Raw genomic sequence first — 25,540 nt, forward strand, 5'->3', positions numbered from 1 at the left:
CAAATAAGTGCTTATCAGGGAACTAGTCTTCTAATGCTGCTGAGTTGTCTGTCTTTGGCACACGTGAGAGGAAGTCTGCCATCAGATTTTTGTTTCCTGGTCGATCCTTGATTGCTATGTCAAATTCCTACAAAAGGATCAACCCTCATGTCACTCTTCCATTCGTAACATGTTTATTCGCTAGATATTTAATAGCAGAGTGATCAATATACAAAACCATAGGGTATCCTATTATATAGTGTCTGAGTTTGTTAATAGCATAGATTATAGTGAGAAATTCTTTCTCGGTCACAGTGTAATTCAATTAGCATGAGTTAAATTTTTGTTGATGTTGTATATCGCATAAGGTTTCTTATCTTCCTCTTGGCCGAGAACTGCTTCAATGGCTGTATTTGATGCATCAGATGAAATCTGAAATGGAAAATCCTAGTTAGGGCCCCGTAATACTGGGGATGTTGATACTAACCATTTTAAATCTTCAAAAGCAATGTCACATTTGTCAGTCCATATGAAATCGATATTTCCTGTTAATGCATATAATGGTGTAGCAGTTTGGGAGGAATTATTTATAAATCTTCTATAATATCCAAAAGATCCCAAAAACGAATGTACCTCAGTTTGTGTGCAGGGGTAGATATTAAGAGGATTATCTGAATTTTTTCTGGATCTACCTGAATTCCAGCTGGTGAGATGTAGTGAGCCAGGATGAGGCCATCAATCATCATCATGTGGCATTTCTCATGGATTAAGCAGAGCCTGGTAGCAATGCATCTTTGCAGAACTTTCTCTATCGTTTGTAATGCCAACTCGAATCGTCTCCATAGGGTGTAAAGTCATCCATGTACACCTCAAGTCCCTCATTTATCAAGTCTGAAAAGATGTTGAGTATGGCTCTCTGGAATGTGGCAGGTGCATTGCACAGTCCAAAAGGTAAGACCTTGTAAGCAAATGTCCCCCAGGGGCAGGTGAAGGTAGTCTTATCCTGGTCTTCAGGGGCAATTTGGATTTGGTTGTAGCCGCTGAAGCTGTCTAGGAAAGAGAATAATTTTTTACCTGCCAATGTGTCCAAGACCTGGTCGATGAACGGGAGGGGAAAATGATCTTTTTGGGTTGCTTTATTAAGCTCTCTATAATCGACACATATACGCCACTTCCCATTCTTTTTAGGCACCACAACTAATGGAGAAACCCATTTGCTATCAGATATATGACAAATAAAATTTACATCTAACAATTTTTGTAGTTCATCTTTAACAACATATTTAAGGTGAGGGTTTAACCTTCGTTGACGTTGTCTAATGGGTCTATGATCTTTCTCTATATAGATGTGGTGCATGCATAATTGGGGATCAATCCCTTTCATATCTGGGTAATGCCAAGCGAAAGCCTCTTTATATTTTCTAAGGAGTTGAACAATCCTCTGCTCCTGGTCATCAGTCAGGTTTTTGTTAAAGTTTAGGACTTTCCCTGGCTCAATTTCAATGGGTTTGCTGTTATAAACAATTGCTGTTGGTATTGTCTGCTCATTAATATCTTTTAAGGGATCTTCTTCAATTTCGTTATCCAGGGCTGCTTCGATCATGTGATATTTTAGATTAGATACATCATTTGGTTGGTTAATGTAAGTGTTAATGATGTCATCTTCTGTTTGATTCTTAAATTCGAGAGCATCTTATACAGTTAGTTGCTATAGTCATACTGCCTATTCAACAGCTTATGTAAGCATCTGCGGTTGCTAGCCAAGGTCTTCGTAGAATTAGGGGATGTCCATCTAGCCGGTTTCTAGGATTAATAATCAAGAAATTTGCTGGGTATTCCCAAGAATATACAGACACCATTACATCCTATAATGTCCCTTCTGGTTTGACAACCGATTGGTCAGCAAGTTCCAGCAAGGTCGTAGTTGGATCCAAGGTTGTAATGCCAAGTTTTTGACAGGTTGTTGTTGTGAGAATATTAATGGCTGCTCCTAAATCAACTAATGCATTGGGGAAGGAACATCCATTTATTTGTACTGTGACTATAGGGTTTCCTGGGTCCTCATATTTCACCGGTGTTTCTCTGCCTGATAATAAATCAGACAAAGTTTTGACTACGTGGACAGTTGGGGTTGTTTTTATTTTCCTCTTAGGCTTTTTAGTACACAATTCCTTAATAGTTTTTTCATAAATTGGAATGTCTTGAATAGCTTGGAGGAGGGGTATTTTTACACAAAGATTTTTTAATTCTCCCAGAAGATTGAAATCAGGATATTCTATTGGGCGGGGTATAATCAATCTCTCTGGGAATGGTGGAGAAGAGGTAATAGTTTGATCGTGGCTTTTCTGTTTAACCGTATTCTCCATTTGAGGTGTTTGTTCTACAGGTAATAGATCTTCTATTTGTATGTTTTTATCCCCCTCTGACTCAATTATCCATCCAGACCTTAATTTGAGTTCATTACACTCCCTCAACTTAGTTTTTAGCTCTGGTCCTTCAATAATTTGTACAGATTGGACGGGTCTATTGTTGGGATTTGGGTTGGGCTGGGCTGGGAGCTGTGGTCGTAGATTGGGTTGAGGGTTCTACTGCAATGTGTAAGGTGCTAGTAGTGTAGGTTGAGGCAGGGGGATTGTTCTTGCTGGTTGGTTTGTAGGTCTTTGCCAGCTTGATTGACAGTTCTGGTTCTGTGAAGTGGAGGGTGGCCATTGGGATGGATATGTATTGTTATGCTAGAATGGTGGGAAGTAAGAGGAATTTGGCCAACTATTGTTTTGATTTGTTTGATTGGACCAAGGTGGTATAGAAAATGGTTGCTGTGACTAATTAGGAAAAGGTGGCTGGTTTTTCCATGTAGCTCCTGTGTGTTGTTGAGAATTATATTGCGAGGGTTGAAAGAAAGACGATGGGTTAGTAGGCGTACCTATTTTTCGTGCTTGCCATTGGTGACGCTGATTTAGCGGTATACTGGTTCTATTTCTTCCTCAGCCTCCTTGAAGATTGATTTTAACCCTGGGAGCGATGGGAAGTTTTTTGTGGCATGATCTTTAGTGCATATGGCACAGGTCTGTACCATATCCAGCGAGCATTATTTATGACTATGCTTCTTCCTGCATCGAGGGCAAAATATCACCAGGTTTTGTTCTGCTTTAGCCTGCTTCTGCTTGGCTTGCATGATGTCTAATTGCGTCGTCAAAGTTCCCAAGATATCTATTTTGAAATCCTCCAACAGGTTACTGATTTCTGCACGAGTAATGCTTCCGCCAGAGATTTTGCTGTCCTTGGTGGTCATATCGCGTTCTACTGGTTTCAATCTCATACTACCTCTTGAGCACCTGATACACAAATTAATAATGTTAGCATAGTCTTCTTGATATATATCACCTTTACCCATAATATTTAATGTCTCTATCCATTGGTCTTTCATCCCTTTAATCAGTGTAGTTTTTAGCACATTATCAGGGAAAGGCATAGTTGCGTAGGGAGACCTTTGGAGGTTATATTGAAAACGCTCCACATACTCTTCCAACATTTCACTAGGTCTTGCTACCATTTGGAATATTTTGTCTTTTAGTTCCCTAGATTTGCAATAGTCCTGATATTTTTTAAGGAAAGCAATTTTCATTTGATCCCAATAATTTATGGTGCCCCCACCTAGTCCCATAAATGAAAGCAGGGCTTCTCCTTTTAACTTATAGGGAAACAACTTTAGTTTCCGGGGGTCAGTGGTGTAATCATAACCTCAACATAATACATCAAATTCAAATAGAAATGCATCTGGATCCTCTGATGTGAGTCCATGAAAGGTGGGAATATTTTGTAGAGGGATAACTTTCATGGGTGCGTTGACAACTGTGTCAACAATGGGATACTGTAATGTAGAGGTCTGGGGTGCTTGTGGATTATTGGCCATTTTATCAAATATATGCCAGTACCCTTCTGGGATCTCTGGAGCTAGAGAGTTATCCTTAGGATGTCTAGAAGGGGTGGGAATGATCTTAACAACACTCCCTTGGTTTGGGATACTGGGTGTCCTTTGCTCAATTACTACCTGAGGGGATCTTGGTTCCTCTATTTCCCCTGTTTCTCCTCCTCCTTCACGAATATTACAAGAATTCCCTTCTTGTGAGGGAATTGGGCACAAATTTTCAATATCTTGAAAACTCTGCTCAGTTCCTTCCGTTTTACTATGGACCTCAACATAGGCTACAGATGGTGAGCTTGTGGCCCGAAGGGAGACAGTAGGTTGTCTAGAAGCAACAGTTCGGGGACCTACTGATGGCTGAGATTCAGCTTTCTTTAAGATGTCGTCGATGAAAGTTGATCGTCCAAGGGTCACCGGTCCCTTAGATTTTTTAGGTTTGGGATGTGGAATTGGATTGTTTTCGGGTCTTTTCTTCTTAGTCATTCATGCAAAAAAATCAAATGTTTATCTCTACCTTAAGTTCCTAACAATTCTGCTGGAAAGTGGGCAGGGGAGCAGGCATTTTACTTGCTCCGTACGCAGGTTCTTACCTTCCATTTTTAATACCCAGTTCTCTCTCAACAGACAAGCATCAAACACCTACTTCACTTTTCTATAATTGTGCTGAAAAGTGGGTGGAGGAGCAAGCACTTTACTTGCTCGTTACGTAGGTTCTTACCTTCTGTTTTCAATACCCAATTCTTCCTCAACAAAAATTATCAGATATACATCACTCTTTGTAAATGGCTACACTCTCCCCGGAAATGGCACCAAAATGTTGGGTGATAAAAGGTGCCTTTTAAAACTCCTAATTATCCCACATTAATCATCAACCCGGGCAAGTCCTCTTATTTCAAGAGTGTACACAGTATGTGGCTGCTATTAATTCAGAGAGTAATGTTTCCTAAATTGTAGTATAGATATTGACACAAGAATAAATGGATGCATCTAATAAACTCCAATTGCAATTATTAAAAGAAATATCAAAACTCAATCCTCTACTGAAATCAAATCTTACAGCGATTCAAGTAACAACATCATCAGTCGGTAGCACAATACCAATAACTCACCTCTTCTTATTTGATTCAACCTAAACTATACTCAATCTCTATAAAGCAATCAAGATGGAAAAAATATCAATTCTGAGAGTATAATAACAATAATCAAACTCTTACAAATGATTAAATCAATGCAATGCACTATCTAAATAATTTATGCTGCAATAAACAAAACTCAAATCAAATGACAACGCGGTAAATTATAAACAGAGCATACACTATTTCAATACAAGAAAGTTAATGAACAACGAATAAAGTAAACTCATAGAGACATGAAATTATCAAACCAACCAAACTTTAGAAGAATAAAAAATATAACACAAGAAAGCTATTAAATCCACCAGAGGCCGGGCCCTTAGCCGCCAGCGAACACTGCTAAGCTGCTTCAGATAATGCAAGGGAACCACAACTTCAATTATATATTAATCATCGAACTTAAGTAGCATTACAATATAATCGCGTTCTCCATCAGCGCAAGTTTGTAATTAAATTTACACTTTGAAAAATAACAGATATTCCTCCCCTTTCTTCCTACAATCGCTTTCTTTTATAATTAGAAAGGGGTAAAGGGTAAATGGTAAATGCGATCCGTCAGGATCTCTCGATCCTGAGGGATTCAAAATCGATTTCTAACTTCAGAAATTTTTCCTATTCCGCTTTGATCCCTCTGATTCGCTCTTAGCCTTGTCCGCAACTGACTTGTTCCTTCCTTTGCTTGTCGGTTTTTGCTGTTCCAACGTCAGGGAACAATAGTCGTTCCTTTTGTTGCTTTCCTGCATAAAGAAGGGTAAAAGTTAGCTAAATTGTAACTACAAATAATTCCTTCATTTCTTACCATAATTCCTCAATATATTAGCGCATTAAGATATGAAAAAGATAAGAATCAAGGAAAACGAAGATGAAATTAATAGTAAATACATACCCATTTTGTAACTCAACAACTTCCTCATTAGAATTTTGTACTTTAAACTGATTATATCTCTCTGCATAATTCTGCCCTCTTTATTCAACTTCTTGTTTTTCTTATACCACAAGCTTAGATATAGGATCAGATTGTCACTCTTGGAAATTTGTATCTCACTCTGTGCCTTTAGGGCTTGATTTTCATTTTTAAGATACCGATTCAGTGTTTCTAGTTCAAAGATTTCGTGCGTCAAGATGTTTGAGGCCGATTGTTCATTCACCTAGTTTCTTCCTTCTCCAGGGCTCTATATTGTTTCCTTTGTTGTTGTCACCTTCTTTTCTAGTGACTCTATGTAGTCATATATTTCCTGTTGTGTGGGGTCAATTCCTGGAATATGTATCAAGCTTTCTAGAGGTGAGTTCTAAGGCTGTGGTGATGATATTGGTGACCCTTTTGGATAATTCCTAGGGCTTTCAATTGAATAATCCTCTATTGGCTCAATCTCTGTTGGAGTATTCTCTGTTGGATCAATCTATGTTGGAGTGTTCTCTATTGGCTCCTCTTCAGTTGTCTCCTTTTCATTTGGCTCGTTTTCCTCAAGGTTAATGTAGTCTGTAGTCTTTTAGGTTGTTTGTGGAATCATGCTCAACCTCGTGCTCCTTCTCAACCTTGGGGTTTGTGTTTTTTGCGCTTTCCTCCTCTTATTCTCTGATTTTTCTTTTAGAAGAGAGGTTTTAGTTTGTGAGAATTCTTCTTTACCTGGGCTAGCTTTCTTTCTTCTAGGGTTTCCCCTCTTCATTCTCTGCAAAATTTTTACTATAGGCAACTCTTCTTCTATTACCTCTGTCTGAGTTTGAGGTGCCTGTTCCTTTATCATTTCTATGGTTCTCTTTCTCTCTTTGAGGGCCCTACTGCTACTTGGTTTTTCTGGGGATTTTTCCTCAAAATCGTTTCCTATTAGGAAAATCTCCTAGTCATCTCTTATAATTCAGAGATGAAATTCGACCAATATTTTTACCAAACCATGATGATACATGGTGTTTTCTATGCATTGAATTTTTTTCTGAACATTTGTAGCCATTTTCCTGAGGCTATTCAAGAGGAAATAGGGGAGGTTCATCTGATGATCCTCGAGGAAGTGCATCATCATTCTAACATGATAAAAATACATTTTCCCAAACCTACCTTCACAAGTGATAAACTTCTAAAGCACAAGTAATAAGTTTCTCCATTTTTTTTTAAGAGTAGAGCTTGGAATACCTTTTTTGTAGACCGTGGTTTCCATGTTCAGATTCTTGAGGAAAACCTTCTAGTACTTGCTATCAATCCCTCTATTTTTAAACATTTTTCTCCATGTCTTGGCAACTCGGTGCCCTTAGCAATCATAGACTCTGTTACTGTGAGTTTAATGTCCCCAATTTTGGCCTCCATTCCATCGAATGAGCGCACAAATGTCTTGGTTACCTCTTTGTGGAAGCTGTTAAATTTCTCAATGAATTGCGACCATTGTCTTCTTTGCAGCAACTCCCTAGTTTGTGGGTACCCCTCTAGGAATTTCTTCCATGTTGGCTCAATTCGAACAATTATCCCCATGCCGAAGGATGCTTTGCCTTGAAGATTGGCTACCTTGACAGGAAAATGGGGTTGGTAGGGTTTTCTAGTTGGTGGAAAGATGGAATGACTATGAAAGAACAAAGGAGTGTAAGAATAGGGAAGAATGAATGGATTATCAAAAGGATTATGGGAATGAATTCGACTGTTAGGCGCATTCAAACTTATGATTTGGTAATTAATTTGGCAGATTTGGCACAAGGTCGTGACATGACTTTTAGAGTTGTGGCATATGATATTTCGTTAGGCAGCCATTACCCTTAGGTTATAATGATTGCACTTTAGTACTATATTTTCTTACTCATACATGCTATATAACCTTCCCTATTGTTAAATTAAAGTAGCACGTACCTTTTAATTTTCTGTTGCTAACCTTATTTGTTGTCCTTTAATCTCCTATAGGTGCCTTGTTGTCAACTGTCCTTTAATCCAGATCACCAAGTATTCTTGTAGACTTCAAAATTTTTAGGTTGCAGAAATTTGTTTAGCTGCAGAAACTTGTCCAAGCTGCAGAAAGTTGTTCAAGCTGTGGAAAGTTGTCCAAGCTGCGGAAAGTTGCTGTTTCTGCAGCTTAAGAGAAAGAAAGCTTTAGTAGATGAACTTTATTGTTGTTTTTTTTTTCTCTTTTGAAAAGAAAATTTGAAGTGCCAAAAAGTTGGTTTTCACTTTAAATTTTCTGTATAAACATGCCAACAACATGTTGGTTTTCATGTTTATACAAAATTTTTTATTATTTTTTTTTTTCATATTATATATATATATATATATATGCATATATACACATATAATTTATTTATTATATTTTTATTATATTTTTTTCCTTCTGTTTTCTTTTCATTTGAAGAACAAACTGAATATAAATTTCTAAGGTGGAAAAGAAGAGAAATTCTTCTTGACCATCTTCAGTTCTAAATTATCCTGAAATATTTTAACAAATTCCTCTCTTGTTAATGGTTTTTGGTAAAGCTTGAGTCGATGTCCATTTACTAATAGAGGAGTTCTTCTTCGTCAATAGTCCTGATTCTAACTGCACCATTGTCAAAGACATTCTCAACCTCATAAGGTCCAAGCCAATGGGTTTGGAATTTTCCTTGAAATTTTTTGAATTTTAAATTAAAGAGAAATTCCGAATCTCCCGGATGAAACTTCCTTTCCTTAATGTACTTATCATGCCATCTTGACCTCTGTTGTTGCACTAGGCTGGTCCTCTGGAAGGCCTCTTGTCTGGTTTCATCGAGCTCACTTAATTGTGTGATCCTTTGCTTCTGGGCTTCTGACAAGTCAAGATCTCACTAGACTACTGTCTTATAGGTCTGGATCTGGAATTCTATTGGAAGTAAGATTTGCTTCCCATAAACAAGTTCATAGGGAGTATGTCCTGTAGTATTCCTCCATGTGGTCCTATAGGCCATTAAGGCTTCTGGAAGCTTTTCCACCCAGTCTTTCCTGTGTAGATGTACAATCTTTGTAAGGATAGCATCAATCACCTTATTTTTGGACTCAACTTGTCCATTGGCTTGTGGATGGTATGGAGTTGACTTTCGATGTTTTATCTTGTATTGGTCCACAAGCTTTTGCACTAGTCTGGATGTGAACTGTGTCCCTTGATCTGTTACAATTTCTCTTAGAACACCAAAATGAGTAAAAATATCCTCAAAAAGAAATGAAACTACATTATTTCAGTAGCAAAAGGAAGTGCTTTATCTTCTACCCATTTAGTGACATAATCAATACATACCAGAATATAGTTCTTTTGCTTTGAAGGTGGGCTGATTGGTCCAACAAAATCCAGTGCCCATTTTTCAAATGGTTCGATAAGTACCTATGGTTGTAGTGGCATCTCATTTGAAAGAGTAGGTTTGCCCATTCTCTGACAATTGTCGCATCTCTTAACATATTCCTTGGTGTCCCTGAAAATGGAAGGCCAATAATATCCTAAAAGTAGGATTTTGTAAGCAGTTCTCTTGTCAGAAAAATGTCCTCCACATGGCTCATCGTGACAAGATTTTAGTATCTCTGGTATTTCGTCCTCCCGAACACATCTTCTAATGATGAGGTCTAGTCCTGTCTTATATAATTCCTCATTTATCCATGAGTAGGATGTGCTAGTGTGGACTATTCTTCTTTTTTTATCTAGGAGATAAATGAAATGGCATTTTTCCTGTGGCCAAATAGTTAGCAATATCTGAATACCAAGGTGATTTAGTAGATACTGCAAAGAGATATTCATCAGGAAATTTATCTTCTACGGGTCGATAATTGTTTTCATTCTGTATTCTAGATAGAAAATCGACAATTGTGTTCTGTTTTCCTAGTCTATCTAGAATGGTTATGTTGAATTCTTGTGAAAGTAGGATCCATCTAGTTATTATTCCATTAGTGACTGGTTTATTCATTAGGTATCTAATGGCAGAATGGTCTGTGTGGACAAAGGTTTCATAGCTAGTTATATAATGTTTGAATTTATTAATGGCATGAATTACAGTTAAGAACTCCTTTTCAGTTACAATATAATTTAACTCTGCAGGGGTCATATTTTTACTAGTATAATAAATGGCATAAGGAGTGAGATCTTTTTGTCCTAAAACAACTCCTAAGGCTGAATTTGAAGCATCTGTTGAGATATGGAAAGGCAATTTCCAGTTAGGTCTTTTTAAGATGGGTGCTTAAGAAATTCTCTTTTTCAATGTTTCAAAGGCAACTTGACATTCAGAATCCCAATTGAATTCACATTCTTTAGTGAGTAATTTAAAGAGTGGGGATGCAATTTTTGTGAAGTTTTCTATAAATATTCTATAGTATTCGGTAAAACCGAGAAAAATTCTAACATCCTTTTGACAACTTGGCACTGATAACTTGGAAATGACTTCCACCTTAGATGAGTCTAAATTAATTCCATCTCCAAAAATATGGTGACCTAAAACAATTCCCTCGTTAAACATCATGAAAAATTTTTCATGGCTTAATGAGAGGTTTGTTTCTTGACATCTTATTAGTACTTTCTCTAGCTTTTCTAGTGATTCATTGAAAGAATCCTCATAGACTATGAAATCATCCAAGTACACCTCCACACAATCATGGTTAAGGTCAGAGAAAATGCTAAGGACTGCCCTTTGGAATGTTGTTGGAGCATTACATAACCCAAAGGGAAGTACCCGGTAAGCATAAGTCCCCATGGACAAGTGAATGTGGTTTTATCCTGATCTTCAGGGGCCACCTAAATCTGGTTGTATTTACTGAACCCATCCAAGAAGGAAAAATAATTTTTTTCCTGCTAAAGTATCTAAGACTGGCCTATGAAAGGTAATGGAAAGTGGTCTTTTAATGTTGCTTTATTCAACTCCCTGTAATCAATGCATACTCTCCATTTTACATTCTTTTTAGGGATGATTACTAGGGGTGAAACCCACTGGTTTTCAGATATTGGATAGATGAAATTTACATTTAATAATTTCTGCAATTCTTCCTTAACAATTTCTTTTAGATTTGGTTTCATTCTTCACTGAGGTTGTCTAACTAGTCTTGCATTTTGTTCAATGTAGATATGATGTAGGATCAATACCTCTCATGTTAGTGTATTCCCATGCAAAAGTAGAAGAATGTTTCTGTAAAATTTCTATCAATTGTTTCTTTTGCATGTCTTCCAAATTTTCATTGACATTTAAGGTTTTTCCTTGAAAGATTTCTATCGAGGAATTCCCAAATTTTCCCATGGAAAACAATGATACTTGTTTAGAGGTGAGATATTCATTTTGACTACACTCATAATGTGAGGAAGATTCATTATTTTCTAGTAAATTCAAAAGTTTGTCTTCCTCTTTTACTTGTTCATTGACAAAAATAGGTTGTAAATCTTCTCCATATTCTATCCATTCTTTAGTTTCTGTATCTATTGTTGTTCTTGCAGGGGGGTCTAATGTAAATTTCTTTGTAGAATTTCCATATGAGATAAACATATCACTTGACCTACAACCAATAAAAGCGTATGCTGTAGTCAACCAAGGCCTTCCTAGAATTAATGGATGTCCTCCTAGATTGTTCTTGGGTGTTAAGACCATGAAATCAACAAGATATTCCCAAGAATCTAAAGATACACAAACATCTTCTAACTCTGCTAATTGCAATAAGGTTGGTGTGTATTGAAGGTTAGGAAGCCTAAGTGTGTCCATAACTTGTTTGCACATTATGTTTATGGTTGCTCCTAGGTCAATCCATGTGTTTGGTATTTCAGTTTCATTGATGTGAATTTTTACAATGGGGTTTCCTGGGTCTGAATATTTTTGAATTGTTGTCTTCCCCATCATAATGTCTGCAATTTTTCCGACTAACTGAATTCTTTTTATATCTTTTCTTCTTCTTCCTGATCGTTGTGTACTTGATTCCTTAATTGTTTTTGCAAGAATTGGTATTTCTTTTATGGCTTGCAATAAAGGAATCTTAATACAAACATTTCTTAATTCATCCGTCATATTGTAATTAGGCAAGATAATTTGTTTCTGTACTCCTTCATCGGTTTTCAACCTTTTTGGGAAAGGTGGTTTAACTGATATTGAAGGTTTTTCTATGATAGGAGCATCTATTGGAATTTCTTCTGTTTGTTTATTTTACTTTTGAGGGAGAGAAGTCTCCCCTTCTTCTGATTGATTCTTATGTTTTTGAAGATCAGATTTTGTTTTTTGAATGACAACAAGAGGTTTTTTTGGTAATACTCTTCTAGACCTTAATTGGACATTATTTAGGTCTAGTGGGGTTATCACATAATTTTGAGGATTCTGACCCTCCATGTTGTATACTGGTTGTTGTGGTATCTTGTTATTAGGATTTGGAAGTGGTTGAGTGGGTAATTGATTTGATTTTTGTGGAAATGGTAGGGAAAGTTGTGGGTTTTTATTATGAACTGGGACTTGTGGCAATTGATTAGCTTGAGAAATTTGATTGGACGGTGTTAAGCATTGTGGTGGAATGTAGGATGGCGAGTATTGTTGATATGAGTATAGGCTCCACAAGGATTTTTCCATCCTTGATTCCAAGGTTGTGATTGTGGCAGAGCCTAAGGCTGCCAAGCTGAATTCCAATTACTTTGTGAAGGCTGGGAAAATTGTTGTGGTCTAAATCCTTGTGATTGATTTGATTGGGGGTTTTGCCATGGTCTTTTGGCTATAAAGTAGAGAGGGTCTACTGGTTCTGAGATTCCTTCCTCATTGAATACAGCCTTAAGACCTGGTAAGGATGGAAATTCCTTTGTATCATGATTATCTGCACATATGACACAGGTTTCTATGGCTTTTGAGTCTAAGGGACACTCTCTCAGAGCATGTTTTTTTTTTCTGACATTTGGGACAGAAGATGGATAATGCAACATTTTCAGAATTTTTCTTGTTTTTTATTTTAAGGGTGTTTATTTGTTCACTTAGGCTCCCTAAAATATCTGTTTTAAAGGTGTCAAGAAGATTTCCTATTTCTACCCTACTAACTGTCCCAGCTGCAGACTTGTTTATTCTTGATAAGAGAGGGTCCCTAGGACTCTTTCCAACTCTTGCTTTGGCCCTTGAGATATGTACACATAAATAAAAAATATCTGCAAACGGTAGATGGGAATATCTCCTTTTCCAGTTAGGTTAAGGAGATCGATCCATTCATCTTTAACGACTCTGAGTAAAAGAGCTTTTAAGGTTTCTTCATCCAAATTATCCATTTTTTCTCTTTTAACATTATAAACAAACCTTTCTACCAAGTCTTCAAGATTCTCATCTTCTTTTTGTGTCATTTTGAAGAATTCATCTTTAAGGTTACTAGGCATACAATAATCTCTATACTTGCCTAAGAAAGCCTCTTTCATCTGTGCCCATGTTGTTATGGAATGCACTCCTAGACTCATGAACCATTTTAATGCTGAGTCTTTTAATGTGGCGAGGAAAAATTTCAACTTTTGAGCATCATGCGGATAGTCATATGATCTGCATAATACTTCAAATTTGAAGAGAAATGTCTCTGGATCTTCATTTCTTTTACCATGGAAATTAGGAAGAATCGAGGGTGATATATTTTTCATTGTGAGGGTTGTATCTTCATCAAGAATAGGGAATCTCGAAGGATCTTGATTTCCTCTACCTCTACCCCCTCCTATACCTCTACCTCTTCCTCTTCCTCTACCTCCAATCCTATCTTCTTCGCCATGGAAATTGTGTATTTCTCCTTCCCCTTCTTCAGCCATGATAGATTCTTCGGAGCTAAGATAGTGATCTTCTAATCTTTCTGGTTCCTCTATCAATGGTTGTTCAAAATAAGTTTCCAATTCCTCTACTTCACTAGGAATTTATAATTTTTCTTCCACAGTTTGTTCACCAGTGGGGGACAGAAAGACTACTCCTGTGGTTGGTGATGTAGGATTTTCTTCAATTACAGCTTCAGTAGAAGAAGTAGGTGAAGTTCTGGATTGAATTTCTAATCTTGATACTTCAGGAAGTCTTTGTCAACCTCTAAATGGAATTTGGGTTTGAGTAGGTGGTGTGGAATCTCGAAATCGTGGTGGAGTGAGTGGATTTGTGGGAATTAAACTTCTTCCTTGTACTACAAATCTACCCCTAAAGTCTCTATCCCCACGCATGTCTTATTTTAAATTAATGATGGTTTTGTTTTTTTTTTACTTCTAATTATACTTCCCCGGCAACGACACCAAAATGTTTGGTCAATTCGATGTCCTTGAATTGGCAATCATAAATTGTCAACCAGAGTGTGTAGACTGATGAAGTACGAGTGCACAATATGTGATTAGAAGTTATTCATTAGGTCATTATGTATTTGTTAAGATCTAAACTCAAGATGGGGGAGGTGTTTGTCAATTGTATTAGTGTTGTAATTCTTAGGGATGTTGATTAAGTTTCCTAGGAATTAATCTCTATCCAATTTGTTCGTAGATGATGTGAGAGTGATTTTTCTTATGTTAGATTGTTTGGGTTTTTTGACCTTAAGTCTCTATGTTGTAGCTCCTATTCTCTTAAGTGCAAAAAGAAACCTATTTTATCAGCTATGAAGGAATACTGTTGAACTTGATTATTTTAGGAGAGGTCCTCTCGCTTATTCAATTTATGCTCAAACAAAGTAACCCAAGCAACATCTATATTGTGACTTGAACACACTTAAATTACGCTGGATAATAAGCAAAGGAAAGAACTGTGCAGTACCAGGTATAAAGAAAATTAGATAGCAGTCTAAACTAGGTATAAAGCAAATTAAAGTTCTTATGCAGATAACAATTCGCTGGCAAGATCATTATGCAGCATTGTCACACAAAACAGAGCAATTGAAGAATTAAAGGAAATCAAATTGTATTTGATTAAAAACTACCACTGTTTGTAGGGGCCCTCCACATAGTAGTTCAGAGCTTCAAATCAACACAACGCTTGCACACAAAAACCAATTTCATTCACATGAAATTCACAGCTTGTTCATAAACATATCATTCGGCGCGCACCCAAATAATAGTGCGGCCATTAGCTTTATAGCAAGTCTCTTGGCATAAATGTATGAAGATTTTAAGCCTAATATATCTTAATCCTATCTAAACTTATATCATTAAACCGTCGTTTTTCTATTCCAAAAGAAAAATGATAAGGTTTCAGCTGATCTTGGGTTCTGTTCTGCGTTAATCCGGTGGTTGACTTGGAGTTTGACCACGATCTCCTGTGCTTCTTTTAGCAAAAAGTTTCGAGTGGATAGGAAGGTATCCATGGGGGAGTCATCCTCTATGCATCCACACCTTTCGTTGCTGACTTGGAGCTCTGGAACCTCGCGAACAATGAAGATAGCTACGAAATCCTGGACTAGTTGCGGAAACAAACTGATTCGGTAGCCAATTGTAACTTTAATTAAAACAATAGGATATACAGTTGAATATGAATAAGAAAAGATACTAATGCATACCTTCATCAAAAGTTGGTAGATATGGATTTATTTAAGTGGTAAATATATGTGAAAAAGAGAGGATCTTTAGGCAAAAAGGATGTCATGGTAGGACAATCTTCAGACTCTACATTGATATACCACAAAGAATCTTGTCCTATATCCTCTTGCTAAACCAAGTGCTAAAATTGAAATCCATTTGAAATCAAAATTTGAATTGGAAGAAATGGATGCTCGTCCAATACTTACCATTAGTAAATCTTTACAATTTAAAAGTGAAATTTAAGATGATTTCATTAATAATTTAATCAGTGACTTGTTTGTTGTTACACCCTGTACATCCCTGCTATTAATCGAAGCAATAGATGAATCTGACAATAAGGAGCCTCTAGATGAAATTGTTACACATGACATACCTACTACCTCTGCCCTCAAAAGTGTACCGGTAAAAATCGAGCCTAGAAAGACCCTAAACATCAATCCTAATTTATATGTTGAAGAAAAATAAAAATTAGTGTTATTATTGAGGGAATATAAGGAAGCTTTAGCATGGGGTTATAAATACATGAAGGGAATCCATCTTATGCTATGTACACATCATATTTATTTAAAGGAAGGATTCCAACTTGTCAGGCAACCTCAACGAATGATGAATCCAACTTTGAAGGGTGTTGTGAAAGAAGAACTCCAAATAATTTAGACGCATGTTTCATTTATCCTATTTCAGATAGACAATGGGTATCTCCACTAGTTGTTATACCTAAGAAAAATGGGAAGTGGAGAATTTGTGTAGATTACAGGGATTTGAATAAAGCCACTCAAAAGGACCATTTTCCATTACCTTTTATTAATCAGGTCCTAGATACCTTATTTGGTAAAAAGTTCTTTTATTTTCTTGACAGGTTCAGTCATAATCATATTCAAATTACCCTTGAAGACCAAGATAAAACTACCTTTACTTACCCTTGGGGTACTTATGCTTACATGCTTTTACCTTTTGGATTATGTAATGCACTAGAAAATTTTTAGAGGGCAGTATTAGGGGGTTTTACTACATGATTAATGATTGTCTGTAAATTTTTATTGATGATTTCACACCTTATGGGTGTGATTTTGATCAAGCCTTGAAAAAGTACTGGAGTGTTGCATTCAGAACCACCTCTGTCTCGACACTTAAAAATTACATATGATGATGATTGGAGGTGTTGTTATAGGACATTATCTTATGTTGTAAGCATTCAAGTGGATCTTACAAAGATAGAGGTAATCTTAAGAGTTCTCACTCCTAAAACATAAAAGGAGGTACACAGTTTCCTAGGAAAAGAAAGGTATTATAGACGATTTATAGAAATATTTGCTAAAATTGCATTGCCATTATTTTCCCTGCTAGCAAAAGATAAATATTTTGAGTGGACTGATAAGTGTGACAGTGCTTTCGCAAAATTGAAGAAACATGTAACAACAACTCCTGTTCTAAGAGGGTTGGATTGGAATCTATCGTTCCAAATTTCTACTGATGCCTCTAATACAATCATTGGTCTTGTGCTTGGTCAATAAGAAGGAAATAAACCATATGCCATCCATTACATCAGTAATAGTTTATCCCTTGTAGAGGTAAATTATAATGTTACAAAGAAATAATTTGTTGCTATTGTACATGCTATTAATAAATTTAGGCACTATATCACTGATTACCAAACTTTTATTCATACAAACCATTCAACTATCAGATTCTTGATAAACAAACCTGTTACAGATGCTAGGGTTAGTAGGTGGTTGTTTTACTCCAATAATTTTATATTACTATTATAGATAAGTCTGGAAAAAATAATGTTGTTTAAAATTTTATTTTTAGGTTAACTAATACTACTAATGATCTGCGTGTTGAGGATTCTTTTCTAGATGAATACCTATTTGTAGTATCCACTATTCACCTTGGTATGCAGATATTGCTAAATATCTTGTTGCAGGGAAGCTACTTCATCACCTTACCCCTATAGAAAAGAAGAGAATTATACCACAAGGTGCCATATATTTTTGGGTGGATGGAAACCTCTTTCACACGAGTTTTGATCAGAAAATTAGGAGGCGTGTGAGGGAGGATGAGATCCATGAGATACTCATGGCATATCATGATGTATCTTGTGGATGGAATTTGGAAAATAGGAGGACAGATCATAAGGTATTGTAAATGGGTTATTTTTGGCCCACCATATTCTGAGATGCAAGAAGATATGTTCAAGGCTATGACAACTGACAAAGAATGGGTTGGGCAGTACAATCAAGTGATATGTCGTTACAAACCTAACTAGTACTGAAACCTTTTGAGAGATGGGCATTAGATTTTTTGGGACCAATTAATCCCCCATCTCAGCAGAAGGTTTACATTCTTATCTGTACAAATTATGTGACCAAGTGGGTGGAAGCTAGATCACTTACCAGGGCAACTAATCATGCTATTGTATATTTCCTATTTGAAGAAATATTTGCTCGGTATGAAGTGCTTAGAGAAATAGTAACAAATGGAGGAGAACAGTTCGACTCTCAGCTGATGTAGGATCTTGTCAAGAAATATGGAGTCCATCATAGAGTTAACTCACCTTATCATTCTCAAGCAAATGGACAGGTGGAAAGAACCAATAAATTACTTAAAGCTATTCTTACAGAAACTGTGGCAGGGCATAGGAAAGATTGGGTGGAGATACTTCCTCAGGTATGATGGGCTTACAAGACTACTTGGAGGAATACCACATGATTTTCCCCTTATGAACTAGTTTATGGTAAGAATCCCATCTTTCCGATTGAGTTTGATATTAAAAAATTCAGGACTGCCTTGGAAGTAGACTTAAATTTAACTATAGCTCAAGAGCATAGGCTGAAACAACTAATGGAGTCGGATGAAAAATTTCTAGCTGCAAAAAGCTAGGTGGCATGGTAATTTTATTAAAAAGAAGTTGTTTCAAAAAGGTGAATGGGATTTACTCTATGATTCAAGATTTAAGGATTTTAAAGGCTAGCTGTAAACTAGGTGGTTAGGTCCTTATGGGGTAGAAGCAATCTTTGACAATGAGACTGTAAAATTGTCAACCATTGATAATTCTTAAATATCCTTTCTAGTGAATAGACATTGACTCAGGTTGTATCATAGGCCTACCTTTAAGGATTCATTTGTGAACATTGTCTTAGCTACAAATTAAAACCTTGAAGTTGTTGGGGGTAGAGGAGGATCCTCCCATGTTACCAAATACTTAGTTGAAAAAAAAAAATCCAATGGCGAAAACCCCTTTCGGGGCATTATTGGATAATTGTGATGATCGAAAACCAACTTTCTGGTGATTGACACCCTTTTATTTCTCTATAATAATGCTCCAATAATTTTCTTTCTCCTGTTATTATTTCAAGATTTGTTGTTACAAATCCTTTTTTGAATTTCCCTGGTTCATATCTAAGTTCAATCTAAAGATTTATTTGTATTTTGCTGTTACAACTGAACATATAAAAATAATAGATAACTTATTAGTGCTAACACAATACATCTTCATCACATCATACCAATAATATTTTATCATTGAGTTTTAACCACTAAGTGACTTTCACAACATTCAGTCATATAGTCCCATGACGTTATAATGGTAAGCTAAGGATAGGTACGTATATTTTGTCAATTATTTTTAGATTTGGTACTTAAGAAGCGACATTATAATAGTACACACTTACACACACACTGAGGACGACTGTTACAATTTTCTAAGGGGAGGAGTGCATCATGATTTTAGTCAAATTTATTCGTCCAACCAATACACACCTCACCCATCCATAATATTGCATGATTAGACCATCCTAACATCATTACTTTTCACGATTAAACTAATGTAACTGTCGCCTTTAGTACCATATTCTATTATCATTATTATTTTTTCCTTTATCATCTTGAGATTAGTGCAATCGTGCATAAAGTATTTTTGAATTAAAAGTCTTGATTTGGTAATAAGGAGGAGTAACTGTTGATAATTCCGACACGTAGACATTCTCCCCTGAGAAAATCATCTATGTGCACTGAAGCATCTCTGTAACATGTTCCTAATAGTGTTGAGTAGTGTGGTTATGATCTGAATGTTGGGAAAACTTGTTAATGCTATGCAAGCTCCCTCATCAGTATTAAAAAAATGTGTTTAGGATCATCTCAAATTAACCAAAATGTGAGGAATTATGTGTCAAGTGTTGAGTGTCTTTTATGAGATTAATTAGCTATTTAAAATACATATAAAATAATTAAAATTCAGAGAATTAAAACACAACAACGCATAACACAAAGTTGATAAAGGAGTTCACCCCTCTTGGGCTACATCTCCTTGGACTTACTTCAATGGCTAGGCCCTCTTTGGATTAATGGTCAATTATCTGAATATATGCACCTGCAGTGCTCCAATGGATTTTTAACCTACTCCATTGGATTCAGAAGACCCAAAAACCCCAAAAATGACTTTCCAAGCTCTGCAATTGGACTTCAGCTGATCTAGGCTTCACCTCCTCTCCTGGTAGCCCTAGGTTTCCTTAAAATTCAACGTAGAAAAATCACATACAAAAGTGCCTTTCTACCTCTGCAACATATTCCATTGTGTTAAGGGCATCCAAATCATTTAGGAATGACTCTTTCTGAGCCAAAATTGGTTGAATAATGAAGAAGTTATGGTCTTTTCAGTTTTCCCTAGGAAAACTCCACCAAATCTGGAGAAACTCCAGTTAACCTCGCCAAATTTGGAGTAGTGCTTGATTTTTCGGACTTGCCAAAACTATCGCCAACTAAATCAACAGTTAATTAATGGTTAATTAACGCTAAACTCCACTTAGCGCATAGCGGTGGCCTCCGGTTATGGGTTATGGTCATATGTGGAGAGGGCTGGTTCGCAGGGTTGGCCCTCTCTTTCCCCAACTGCCACGTACCATCAATTCAAATAGAAATCGTGCCCCATATTTGTTAAGTAGTACTTTGTGGTATAGTGGTAAGGCATGGTGCTTGTGTGGGTGAGGTCGTGGGTTCGACTCTGGCCTCCCCACTATAATTTTACATGACCTTTGAGAGGGCACGTGGCGGCCTCTTGCTTGCCACATGTTAGCCTCTCATTGGTCCTCCTCATATTCCCTAGACAAATAATATGCTGAAAATTGTCAAAATTCGATTGAGCCACGTGTCAGAATATTTTGGGAATATTTATTTTGTTAACTGGGCTATACGGATGCCTAGTCAGCCCTGTACCCAAAATTTGTCTGTTGAACAAAGCGGACAAAAGGCTCTATCTTTCTCATACGAGCTCCGTTTTGAGTGAAACAAGTTGCATTGGGGTCGTATCACTGAGACGAACATGGTCATTTAGGTTTTGAGTGATTCTGAGCACTTTTATTTTTGAGCAAATTTTTTCCCCTAATCTAGATTTCGATCACTCCTTCCCACTGATAGGCTTTTGGACCCACAAAAACTGGTTATCTGATGAGAGCTGAATACTCTTCTCCTTCCCAAGTTATATCAATTGATTCCACTTGGAAAAATCTCCATGATAATTACTTGGGTTCACTGACATGCCTTGCCTTGCAAATGGCTTGGCACTTCAACCAATGTTCTCTTTTTGCTGCTGACCCAATCCAACACTTGCTGGCTGCTTGCTGATTAAACACCCTGCTGTACCAAAACGATCCCTCGGTGCTTGGAAAGCTAACTGATGGCCTTCCTATTGAGAATCATGTTCCTTCTTTGCAACACATGCATTCGATGCAAGCTTCTCCTTGGAAACAACTTTTCCAAGTTAAGCCCATCTAAGTGAACTACAACAATGAGTTCCAATATCAGTAATAAAAAGAAAGGAAAGGAACATTCTTTCACCTCCATGGTTCCAAATTCCACATATGGAAGAATGCATTCACCATCTCTTTCGCTTCTTGGCGTCAACATATCAAATGGTCTACAATGGCTGCAATTTTTTTTGGCATTTTTGTCCACTTTTGCTTCTTGATTCCATCATCCTCAAGTATTAACATGCTTCTCATGTCATGATTTGAGAATGAAAGCTAATCATGAGCCTCTTGCTCAAGCATGGACCTTCCAAAATCATGCGACACCTTGTCACAAGAAACACCAATAACCTTGAAAAACACTTATGCAAGAATATAACTTGATGACCTCTTCCTTTTTGCTTCTTCAAAGCAACAAATGTCACATCATGTGAACATCGCCATGTACATTACATCGTGGTGTATAAACCATTGACTAAACACAATTCGACAAAACATGCTTCTTTAAACAACTGACTTTCAAGTCAAGCAAAAGCATGTACAACAACTTGATTATCTACAACAAGAATTCCACATTCTCATGAAACAATTTGTCACATCTTCCTTTCACCTTTGGAGACAAAAATCAACTCTTCCAAGTCGATATAACATACATGTAGCAATCAATCGACCACACAAACTGACACTCATGCATGTGAAAATGATAAACATTCTCAGGTTGACAACATACATGTTAACAAAGCAATCAACCAACATAAGTCAATCACTCATGCATATTCAAGCACAATGAAACTATTAAAAATTCCATTGTTCACACCGAAAACTCTCATGCATGTATAAAAATTCTCAACTCTCTCACAAGTATAATCACAAGTAAAAGAATCCCATTAGTATGTATGAGTACTTAAAGATCTGTAATGACCAAATTTGTTGCAATAAAGTGATTCAACATACTCCACTTTCGAACACCTTCATGGCGCAAACATGCAAGCACAAGAATGCAACATGCATGCAAATTTGTAGTTGCAAATTGCCATCTTTGCTGCATCTAAGTGAGTCAACATAACTCTACTTTTCCAACATCTTGCTTCATGCAATATGAAACATACTTTTAGGAGAAAATACATGCATCCAAATAACAAGGAAATGCATCAATAAGGCAAGATTTGCATCAATTATCAAAAGAAATGCAAGTCCTTATTTGGTTAAGAAATCTAACCATCTCTTTCCAAACCATTTCAATGGCTCTTCTTTCAGCTGCACTTCATTATGTGTATCATCCTAACGCACATCAATTATGGAATCCTCTTTTCCACTCTTTCCAAAATCTCTCTCCACCTTCTTCAAATGTCGTGGATGACTTGTTGGATGCAAAGTCCAACACTTGTCTACAAGATGACCCTGCTTATGGCAATGAGTGAAAAATAATTGCATATTCTTTTCAACATGGTTTCCATTATCCAATGTACCTTTGGCTTTTTTTCTCTTTTGTTTTGAAAGTTTCTTGTGTATGGATATCCTCTTCCAACACCTCGAAATAGTATGGTTATTCAAACCAAAAAAGGAACTCGTAAATTTTCTCCAAATCTTATGTGAAGATTTACCATGTTTATCATAATCAAAAGAAACTTGATTAAAGGCATATTTATACCTTGCACATTCACCTTTGTCACCTTCTTGAAGAGGTGAATTTGATGAGGTAGTGTCTCTCTTTGGAATACCAACAATGGTTTCAATGACCTTAGAGCTTTCAACCTCCTCTTGTTTGCCATTTCCACTAGTTGCATGCTTATGATCATGTTCTTACAAAGTGGGTATAAAACTTTTGCATTCCTCATGAACAAAAAACTTCACAAGTTTGAGGTAATGAACATGTAATGAAAGTCCTTCTTGGAACACCTTCATGTGCCTCCTTGGCTTTGGAGCATTCTCCATCATGTTGTCCATAACCAAGACCCAAATACCTAAGCCTTTCCTCAACAACGATTGGGTCAACTATGCCTTATGCATGTTTGCCTAACCTTTTACCTTCATATCCCATCTTCATCAATAATTTGGATCCTATTCCTCTAGTGTATCTTTCAAAAGCACAAAACATTCATTTTGAGAGGAAATTGAAGATAAACTTGAATTGCATACCTCATTTTCATGCACATACTTGGCTAGGGTTTCCTTGGCATCATGGAGTTGAATCTCCATCTCATGCATCTTTTCAAGAAGCTATTGCTTCCCCTCCTTCATGGCCATCAAATCCTCTTGAAGTATAACGTTCTAATTTCTATCTTCATTCATCTCTTACACCATATCTCTCATGATGATAAGCTCTTGCAACATCTCTAAATCAAAGAGTCTTGCTAAGGAAGATGGATTAGAAACATCACTTGTTGAAGCTGCCATCACACTTGTAATGCATCAAAAAGCTTCACAAATATTTAAAAAGTTTCTCAATAAAGAAGCATCTCAGATCATCTCATTTCTTCAGCTTACACACATAAACTTGCACACAATTAAATTCCCATTGCACAAATACAAAACCAATAACTAATTTTCTAGCTAACCTTGGCAAACCATCTCAGGGTTAAAATGAGTTAACAATGCTCTTATACCAACTTCATCTGAATGTTGGGAAAACTTGTTAATTCTATGCAATCTCCCTCATCAGTATTAAAAAAATGTGTATAGGATCGTCTCAAATTAACCAAAATGTGAGGAATTATGTGTCGTTTTGAGTGTCTTTTATGAGCAATTTATGAGATTAATTAGCTGTTTCAAACACATATACAACAAGTAAAATACAGAGAAGTAAAACACATCAACTCATAAGACAAATCTGATAAAGGAGTTCACACCCCCTAGGCTACATCTCCTTGGACCTGCTTCAATGGATAGGCCCTCTTTGGATTAATTATCAATTCTCTAATTACATGCACCTTCAGTGCTCCAATGGCTTTGCAACCTGCTCCATTGGATTCAGAAGACCCAAAAACCCCAAAAATGACTTTCCAAGCTCTGCAATTGGACTTCAGCTGATCTAAGCTTGACCTCCTCTCCTGGTGGCCCTAGGCTTCCTTAAAATTCAACGTAGCAAAATCACATACAAAAGTGCCTTTCTTCCTTTGCAACCTATTCCATTGTGTTTAGAGCATCCAAATCATCTAGGAATAATTATTTCTGAGCCAAAATTGGTCGAATAATGAAGAAGTTATGGTCTCTTCAGTTTTCCCTAGGAAAACTCCACCAAATTTGGAGAAACTCCAGTTAACCCCGCCAAATTTGGAGCACTACTGAATCTGTTGGACCCACCAAAAATACCGCCAACTAAATCCACAGTTAATTAATGGTTAATCATGGGTTAATTAATGCTAAACTCCACTTAGCGTGTAGCGTTGGCCTCCAGTTATGGGTTATGGTCATATGTGGAGAGGGCTGGCCCTCTCTTTCCCCAATTGCCACATACCATCAATTCAAATAGAAATAATGCCCCATATTTGTTAAGTAATACATTGTGGTATAGCGGTAAGGCATGGCGCTTGTGTGGGCGAGGTCGTGGGTTCGACTCCGACCTCCCCACTATAATTTTACATGACCCTTGAGAGGGAACGTGGCGGCCTCTGGGCTTGCCACGTGCCAGCTTCTCATTGGTCCTCCTCATATGCCTTAGACAAATAATATGCCAACAATTTTCGAAATTCGATTGAGCCACTTGCAAGAATATTCTAGGAATATTCCTTGGAATATTCTTTTTGTTGACTGGGCTGTACGGATGCCTAGTTAGCATCCCAATCAACCCTGTACCCAAAATTTGTCTGTTTGACAAAGCGGACATAAGGCTCTATCTTTCTCATAGGAGCTTTGTTTTGAGTGAAATGAGTTGCGTTGGGATCATATTGCCAAGAAAGACACAGTCGTTTAGGTTTTGAGCGATTCTGAGGACTTTGATTTTTGAGCAAATTTTTGCCCCTCATCCAGATTCCAATAAGGTTATGAGCAATTATGGGTGGAGTAGTGGTCATACACGAACCTGACTCCGTTAATGTGTTGTTAGAACATTCAGAAGCAATGGAAATATTTTGAAAGGCTGGATGGCTAAGCTATTTTGAAAATTTACAAGGTTTCAGTGAATTGGCCACTTTATAATTGTTGGCATTATGACATAGGTTTGGCACAGGTTTGGCTCGATGACATAAGTGTTGTCCTTGATGGAAACTCACTCAAATAGCAGATCACAGCTCAGGCTCTCAGAATGGTAGAAAATGAGACACCCACAGGTTCCTTTTCACAAAGCCGCGTACATACGCAGGTGCATCGAACAAAAGGTGCATACATATACACAAG

The sequence above is a fragment of the Pinus tabuliformis genome, chromosome 9 (assembly GCF_031772625.1).
Source record: "Pinus tabuliformis cultivar Carrire ecotype Pingquan chromosome 9, CPIR1, whole genome shotgun sequence".
NCBI classification, from domain to species: domain Eukaryota; kingdom Viridiplantae; phylum Streptophyta; class Pinopsida; order Pinales; family Pinaceae; genus Pinus; species Pinus tabuliformis.